We start from the raw sequence: 9,620 nt of genomic DNA, 5'->3' as shown, positions 1-9,620 counted from the left end.
TACACATTAGAAATTTTTAAAAGAATTATGTATGTAATTTTTTTTGGATTACTGATACAAGTCAAATTTATTCTGAATACATTTTTCCGTGTTATATATACTGACATTGAAAGTTTCAAGTACTTCAACGAAGTAAAAATATTTAGTTAATGAAGTATCGTGCTTATAAATATTTTTGATGTGTTTTACGCAACAAATTGAATTTGCTTGACAGGAAATCGTACTGTTTTATAATCGCTAGCAAGAATTAGAACATTAAAGTTCATGATGTACGCATGCGCAGAATTACAGAGCGGCACGACGCCTCGCCACCTACCGGACATGAATGGCAAAATTATTTCTAAAATTAAATTCTTTTCACTTTCGTTTGCTAAATAACGTTTCAAAGTAGATTCAGTTTTTAACCTGAGAAGATAGGCTACTTGTTTTCAATTATTATTTACAGACTGGATTTAAAGTAAATTATTCTAACATTACGAATAAATACTAGTTATGCTAAACTTACGAATTCAGATTGAAACAATTCTTGACACTAGTGTTTCTTCACTAGTGTTTTTTTCCCCACACGTCACTGGTGTCGCAGCGTCGTGTGAATCGACTATTTTAGACAGAATGAGTTTTTTCAGTTCTAAGCACGAACAGAACATTCATATCGCGAAGATAATCGGAATGCTTCGATAATCATTGATATTCTTTTAACCATTATCTAAACGCAATGCATACCTTTCTCCAAGTTGTAGAACGCCGGTTGAGCATTTGTTCTAGAGTGGTCCTTACATTATTGATAATCTATTTCCCGCATAAAATATTTTTCATTTCGACAAATTCCAATAATTTTAATTATCTCGTGTGAACCAATTCGAAATTTTTATAATCCCACGACTTCTATTTCATGCGTATCTATTCATATATTAGAAGTCATATTACGTACTTCCATTTCCAGTTCTGTCGAATTTATCGTAATTTTTTTCTCGGCCAGACATTTAGTTAAAAAGCACAACACGTAATGCATTTGCCAAACAACTTTCGACTCCAGAACGAAAAACAGTACCCCAACAAACCTATCGTCGTCGACCATCACACCATCCATTCCAAATAACTAAGTTTAGTCATTGGCGAATACAACCCGTTGCCTCACAATTTCATTAAAAACATCTAGATAATAAACAACAAACAATATTTCTATATCTTAAATCGGCACCAGATCCACGAATTTCCATACTGTTTGATAAAGACAATTCTTTGCACTTCTTGAAACACCTTCCGAATACAATGCCTTCTTTCTACTCGATACGCATGTCATTTCCATAACTTCAATGTTTTCCCCAATATCTGTTTTACGTTGAAGATACTCATTTCATACCTAACATTACATCAAATAGAAACATGACAATATATAGTTTTCACATGAAACGCAATTCATTTAAATGCCCATGTATCGTTCGATCTACAGCAACGTTACCCGTAAAGGTATGGACTTTAAAAACTAAACTTCAGACGCTCGCACATTCCTTTTGTTAAGAAATTTAATATTTATGTTCTATAATAACGCGATTATTATTTTCTTTTCTGTTTACTTATATATCGGCGTAGACAGCACTTTGCAAATGCTAAACGCCTTCTGTAACTTATTGGTTTCAGGATCTGCGATTAGTCATGATCTAGTAAATGTAATTTTCTGATATCTATTGGCCTCCCATTCATTTCACGAAGTTTAAGATATAAACACCGCAACTGAACTTTTATCAACTCGAAATTACAATACGTAAAACCTGTATTAACAGTATATTGCGAAAGGTAGAAAGTTAAATTTAGAATATCCTCTTGGATTTCTCATTTACGCAAATTCTCGTCAACTAGGAGGAAGGTGCAAGTTTTTCACCACTGTGATGTTACGATTACACAACTTGCGTCAGTTGACAAACACTTGTTGGCATGTACATTTATCAGCTGTTAATAGCTTCTATATACATCTTCACATAAGTTACATATTATGAAAAATTAACCTTCTAATACTCTTGAAGCGGCTATTTTCCGTTTTCGGAAAAACAATTTAACGTTTAATTCGTAAGTGAAATGATACCGATCCTCTCAAAAACTAGACCATAGTGCTATGGTTTGAAATGCGAAATTATTCGGTAGTATTGAAGTAATTTTCAAATAAATACTGATCGTGAAGGCCCAAGTTAAGAATAATCGTTCGAATTTTAGTAAAAAACAATGAAACAATGAACGGTGTTCGACTTAGCCACCAGAGGGACAAAGTTGTAGTAGTACAAATTTTGACGAATCACCGAAATTGAGTTAGTTCAAATGAGGATCGCAATTATTCTGAAACTCCAAAAGAACAAACTTAATAGTTAAACTTCTGAATTCATCTTATAAACCCCTCTGGCGATCAAATCACACTAGTGCAAATGAAGACCTGTCTGATTGGTTGGAACAGAATACATTTTTACATCAATGAGTCAGTTTTACAATGAAAGATCCTAATACACAATTCTGTGCTCGGTCACATTATCAACTAACATCTCTCAGACGGCGGTTATTATTGGTTTTACTTCCTCTTGTTGGTGGTTGGAGGTTCAGAGGCTGCAGTCTATTGATGTCTTAGACAAGGCTGGTCAAGTCCGTCAACATGGCTTCCAGCATGTCCTCATCTATTGCTGAGATAAAGCGCTGGGTCCATGCTCTTACCAAGATTGGGATCTTGGTTTCACCTGTTGGCGGGTCGGCTGGGTCTGTAGTTAGTGGTGCGCCATCAGCTGGCAATGGCAGCCGTATGTTGTTATGGGTAGAGGGGCCAGTGCTCTACACTGGCCACCAGAGGATATATCCAGGGAGATGGATGGCGCAGCAGCTAAGTGTTGTTCGGTGTTTTCAACTTGCCGTTGCAAGGGTGGCTGTGGTGATGTCTCGGGATACTCCCTCTACTGCGGGCTTGGTTGTAGAGATTGGTTGTCTCCTTCTCTAGATTCTTCTTGATCGGATTGTAAGATATTTTTGGTCTCATAGTAAACATAGTGCTCTGCGTGGCCCTAACGTTATAACGTCAGTTACGTAAAAACGTACACTATCCAAACCAATCGAACAGACCTTAAGAATCGCGTTTCCATTGTTATTGGTATGAAATAAAAATTATGATGATGATTTTAAACGGTCGAAATTTCACGAATATTTGGCACGTCACAATTTTTCATAGCTTGTTTAGCGAATGGCCTTCGGAGTTAAAAACTCGAATGCAGTTTCGAAGGCATTCCAAAAGAATACGTGACAAACCAATCAGCATTATTATCCGAGAGATGATAAAAAAAAATATTGAATTTTTGCTTCTTACAAATTAATAATGAGCATTCCAATTACCCGTTCAACCACATTCATTACAAAAATTACGTGTCTTCGTTTTCCTTATTTGTGTACTTTGAATTTTCCCCCCTAATTCGATATTGAGAGATACCGTTCTGCATTTTCAGTTTTGCGTTACTCAAGAAGTTTAATACTGAATTCAGTATCATCATAGCTCGACTGATTTCATTGATAATGAAACAACTTTTTTACGTGTCGTAACTTTTAGTGCATCAATTAATACACAAAACGGACAATAAAACAGAAAACAATAAAAATGTATTGTTAACAAAATTAATTTTTATAATAGCCATACTGTTTTTATCAACGATAATTTATCCAAAAGTGAATTTTTAATGCAATAAACGGCAATATTTTTTAAAACGAACCAGCATAAACACGATTTTTTAATTATTTTAAGTTTCCAGACACGTCTTGCATGTTGACATCGCTAATAATAAAATATTTTTTATATTCAATATCAGATATGCACCTTCAACGGTACAATGCTACTGTTTTAACAGATACTTTATAACTTTCTAATTAATGAACTAACTCGATTTTCTCGACGGTTCAAATTGATTATTGATGACTGAAAACACGAAGAAACTTACTAAAAATTCTTGTGAAGTCATTTCCATTAAAAAAAAAATACATTTAGCAATGTTGTGACAAACATAACAAGAAATTTAAGTATTTTCTTAGTAATATTACTATATCTCTTACTGTTATCAAAACTTTTTGAGTAACTACTTGAAATAAATTACGTACGTGAAAAATAGATAATTACAATTAAACAGATATACCCGTTTTCATACCATCATATAAATACACACACCTCACATCGATACGTGTAATAATTTTCTCTAATTCAATTAAAGGTAATTATTACTAATAACGAAATTTTTCGATTACAAGAAAATACCGCCTTTTAAAGTTTCTTTCTCTTTGAACAATCATAAACGGAAAGATCACGGACTTGTGATGATTAACTTTCATTGTTTCTCATCTTCACCCAGTCAAAAAATTTTGTATATGAAATATTTCATCTTTCCAGTTGAAAAATTTCGTTACAAGTTCAAAACTATTTTAGACCAGTCAAAAGTCTCTTTACACATATACACTAGTGTAATTTTTAATTAAGTAACATTCCTCTGCATGAACCTAAGGAGAGAATTGAAAATGGATAACGTCATAGTTTACTTTTTGAATTTTTTTTTAATGTTACTTGGCAAAAATCTTAACAAGACGACAAACATGCAATCTTTCGCAAGCATTTAGATATATAAGTAATGGTAGTAATGCAAAGGTTCAATATAAAATTCCAAAAATTTTTTTTCTCCTACGGTCATAAGGAATGATCGAGATTAAAAATTATACATAGGCAAATATACACAGAATTTTTAACATTGACTTACCTTTAAAATGTTTACTTATAATCCAAATTATTATTTACATATTAACCACTCGTAAAATTTTAAGTTCTTCATTTATCTTCCAAGAAGACTACGTACCCTAGTAAACTGCTTAAACGTATGACAAAGATTTCAATTGCAAAACTATAATAAGACAAAATTCTTGAACCCATCACATTTCTTGATTTTTCCCCTCATTTTTAGTTTTCCGAATTATGGGTAGTTTAATATTATGGAGAATTAAAGCAACAACCAAAATGAATTTATTATACATATTTTTAGTTAAATTTGTTGCTTCCAATATATTTCCACTTAAGATAATTTAGGTAAGAAATATTTTACTCAAAAAACTTAAGGGCATTCATTTACTTCTGCAAAAGCTGAAATGAAATGCTGTCACGCGAAACTTAATGAATTACTGAACAGATATACAAGTGTAACTCAGAAAATATCATACATAACCAATTTATCCAGCTCCGACTTGGTTTGCCAAGTCTTATGTTAAAAATCCAAGAGAAAAGAATTCATCATTGTTAAACATTAAACAGTTCTCTACATGCTCAAAATAATAAAAATTGTGCATTAAGCAATATTATTTCAGTTGTGAACTTGAATATTATTTTAAGAAAAACAAGTGTATTTTCACAATAAATTAATCATCATTAGAGGAAAAAATAATAATTCACATTCTTAAGTATTTTGAAATCTTCCTTTTAGAGAACATTTATTTCAATATTCAATATTATTTTATTTATTTTTCCTTTGATAACAAGTATCAATCTCACCTCATGTCTATCTGTAAATAAGCTCATAGTCAAAGTTAGTTAATATACTAAAAACTGAATTCTCCTTTCAGTCATTGTGCTTTTAAAAATTTCATTTACCATTTGAAAATCTTAATTAAATTATTTGCAGCATTACTAAATGATCTGAAATACCCAATTAAATTCATCCATTTTTCATTTTCATTCACTAAACTCTTGAGATTTATATTCTATACTTCTGTAGATCAGTGACTTATCAGTTGTCTTCCTTCAATGTAATAATCACTTCTAAAATTCTCTCTTAAACTTGACTTCTATTTCTTTATTGTTTTAATGATCTTGACTCGTTTTTTATATTTTCTTTAACAACTAAAAAAACCCCAGATACAAGGTCCCAACTATCCAAAAGCAGAGTTTTCCATGAAACCTTTTCTAAGCTGAAATGGCATAAAGCAAAGAAGCAATTACCATTAATTTATACTGGAAAATTTTTTACCATTACTTGACTCAAAATTAACTTATTAAACCCATAAAACATAAAATAATAATAATATGTAATAAAAATAGGAATGATAGGGTAAGTACACAACATATAAAAAGTAGAAACGTAAGTACAGTATAGTTAATGAAACTTCACCAGCAGTACAAAACTGCCCTTGTTTGAAAAAACCAACCAACCACACGGGGCTAACTTTAAATTCCACTTTTGCAATACTTTCATTGCCATCGTCCATTCTGTCTCTGCTTATCAAAAAGACTAACTGATTTCTTCTTACATTAAGATGTAACACCATCTTAGTACACCCAACATTCAACTCAAGCAATGGACTTAACATTTCCTTGCTGCATTTTTACTAATGGATGTGCAAATAAATTGACATAAAAAGCATAGATGCTAACAGACATAGTTCAAAGTTGTGGCAGCTTGATGCTATGTGTAGCTTCCAGTGAAAAAGTTTAGAAGCTGCTCTTGCTGTTCAAAGTATACAATGACTCTAAATGCTAGTTTTGTTTTTCATCTTTTTTCATAAAAGTAAAACTCCTCTTCAGATTTTTCTGTTAGCAAAAACAAGTAATAATAAAGAGCTTTCATAAAAGATAAGTAATGTAATGTGGGGTATCTGTACTTGAAAAATATACTACTGACACAGCTGTGCAATCAACTCAAACCAAATATCTAATTACCTTATCTACTTCATACAGCATTGTAATATTTTACAATCAATATTTAATATTTGGAATGAAAACATTGCACATTGCATTACAGTTATTTTATTTTTTTCACAATCAATAAGTATATAAATGTAGATCATCATCAGAATTCAAGTTGTTTCTAGTTCTTTCTTCTGTTCCAAAATTACTATTTTTGCATCTTCTACTTTCATATCAATTTTCCTCTGTTGTTATTGTATCTATTATAATATTAAGCAATTTTATTTACAAACATATATAATTAAAAAATAAATTTTGATTAAATGTTTCATGTACAGTATATATATTACAAATATAACCACTGTTAGATTTTATGTTGATGCCTTTGATTCAATGAATCTTATAATATCTATTTGTAGAAAAAGAGTAAATATAAGTTTGTGTCATTTATGTTTTTCAATTTATATTATTTCTATAATATATCAAGGTATTGACCAAGTTAAGAAAACTCATTCTTAACATGACTGAATTTCTGCCATAAGTAGCATTAAATACTATTGTATTAAATGATAAAAATAATATTTCTATAATCTTCTTAGAAATGCAATAAAATCACAGTAAAAATACTAAAATTCTTCTTTACAAGTATACAACAAATGAAAATATTTTTTGTCCATCAGAAAGAAGTAATTCTTAATTATATTACTTAATAAATAAATTATTATGAACTATTTTATTAAATTAACAGAAACAACAATGGGATTTCATAAATACAGAATTTTTGATGATAGCTGACATCTCATTTTTAATGACATCACTTATATAATGATCAATGGTATTAAAGAATTTCTTTACATGAAATATACACATACAAATTAGGAATTAATCTCTGAATTCTGTGCATCTATAACATTAAAAACACCCATAGAAGCATTGAATCTAGAAACTAAATAGTAACTAAAAATTAAAATAAACAATTTTTTAAGGGAAATTCACGTGACATCTCTCAAGTGACTTTCCTGGCACTCATAATTTACAAAGTTAAAATTATGTGTAGTGCCATATGTTATGAGATTTTATTTAAAAAATAGTATTACAGTAGAACCTCGAAAACTCGTCCCTCGATAACTTAGCACTCCGGATAACTGGTCCACACCTTGGCAGGGCGAAAAAATCCTTAGTTAATTAATTTTCATTATAGACAGCTTTATAAAAGTATAAAAGCTCTCAAAGTATTTTTCTGAGGTCTGTCTTATCAGGTAAATTACTGTACACAGTGTATTCATTAATTTTCATTTTCATGTAGTAAAGGCTCTATGCCTTCATAAAGGACGTACTTTTCCTTTGTTTAAGGGTATTTGGGCAGTTTATTCTCTGTTATATTCTGTACAAGTAAATACTGTACAAGTACAGTACAGTATTTTCTGAGGAAATACTCGTACTTATTTTTTTTAACCCCATTCCCGATAACTCGGCATTTTCACAAACTCGGCCACCCTTCGGTCCACATTAGGTCGAGTTTTCGAGGTTCTACTGTATTAATATTAATTATTATAAAAAAGCAGAAGGCTTATTTTTGGGTAGGGTGTGTTTAAATCTGACCCCACTCAAGATATGACTTATGACCATCCCCTTGACCCACCAAAATTTAATAGCATCAAAGCATGTATATATAAATATATGCCATCAAGTTTCAAAATTTTTCATTGAACCATTCCTGAAATATAATGCAAAGTGAATACCAATATACACATACAGAATTTTGTATGTTTTTTTTCATTTATGGGCTTGTGTCAGAATGTTGAGAAATGCAAAAAGTAGGAAAGGGTCAAAATTTGACTGATTACCATACCTTCCCTATGTTTCAAGTGGCATATTAGGTGAAGTTTCATCTATGAGGTTTACAGAATTGTGTCCATTCTCAAAATCCATTCAATCGATTTTGATTAAACTTAACCATTTTATATTAATTGCAATGCGGAATCCAAAAATGCAATAAATAAATAAGGGTCCACAACTTTGTTTTTGAGTTATGAGATCATTTCACAAGCACGCATGACAAAGAAATATTGCACAAATAGAAAGACTTTGTCATGCAATGTTTCATGGTCACTAGCATGACTTGTATGGGCTTATAGAATAGAGTTCATTCTCAGAATCTAATAAATTGATTTTTATAAAACTTTGTCATTTTCCATTAATTGAGACAAGGGAACCAGAAATGTAATATGGGTCCATTTAAATGCAAAAAAGTATAGGCAACTATGATTTTCTCAGCTCTATTCATAATTTTATGGGACCTTCATTGTATATGCAGACCATCACTCAGCAGTGCATATCTGTATTGATGTAATGCATGTAAAAATCAATGTTAAACATTTTTTTTACAACTGCACAATATACTGTATTATACAATACTTTACTATGTACTATCTAGTTTATATAAATATAAATCAATATATAATAGTAATTATTATTATTTTTTGAGTAAAATAATAAGCAGTACAAAAATGAATCCAAAATATACTAAAAGACAATCTTTTATGTTTTAAAAATTAGTGATACAATTATAATTTATGTTAAATTCACATTTACGAGAAGTTATGCTCATCAAAAATTTAAAATGCAAGTGTATTTCAATACACTAGGTGTTTTTTATGATTTCCCATTGTTCTATTACATTAATTCATGATAACTAAATGTAATTAGAATACAGGACCTAACATAAGTTCTTTATATATAAAGATATATTTTAATTAAGATATTTTATAATAGTAATTAAATAAATCTAAATGGTACATTACTGTTATTTAGTCATATATAATATCCTCTAGTTATTTGGTAAGCTAGTAAAATATGATAACTTCTAATGTTTCAGTCTAGTAATATTATAATACATCCATATATAAAAATATCAAACCTACCTTTATTATTTTAGCTATTT

The 9,620-nt window shown here is 30.4% G+C and overlaps 1 protein-coding gene across 8 annotated transcripts in view; it reads right to left on the bottom strand.

Annotated features, from left to right (window-relative positions):
- Nucleotides 1-9,620, bottom strand: part of LOC111624567 (cyclin-dependent kinase 12-like) — a 121,395-nt gene that overhangs the window by 1,579 nt on the left and 110,196 nt on the right. For 2 of the 8 annotated variants that reach the window (XR_002756598.1, XR_002756599.1), the window contains exon 14: nucleotides 3,364-6,936. The exons of the other annotated variants lie outside the window; for them this stretch is intronic. The gene's annotated coding sequence lies outside the window, so the exon portion shown is untranslated. The remainder of the gene's footprint in view (nucleotides 1-3,363; nucleotides 6,937-9,620) is intronic. 8 annotated transcript variants of the gene reach the window in all.

This window comes from Centruroides sculpturatus, unplaced genomic scaffold (genome assembly GCF_000671375.1).
Source record: "Centruroides sculpturatus isolate CEXI.00-Female unplaced genomic scaffold, Cexi_2.0 scaffold15, whole genome shotgun sequence".
In the NCBI taxonomy this organism is placed as follows: Eukaryota; Metazoa; Arthropoda; class Arachnida; order Scorpiones; family Buthidae; genus Centruroides; species Centruroides sculpturatus.
The sequence above is the reverse complement of the archived record's forward strand: the minus strand, read 5'-3'. Positions and strand labels throughout refer to the sequence as shown.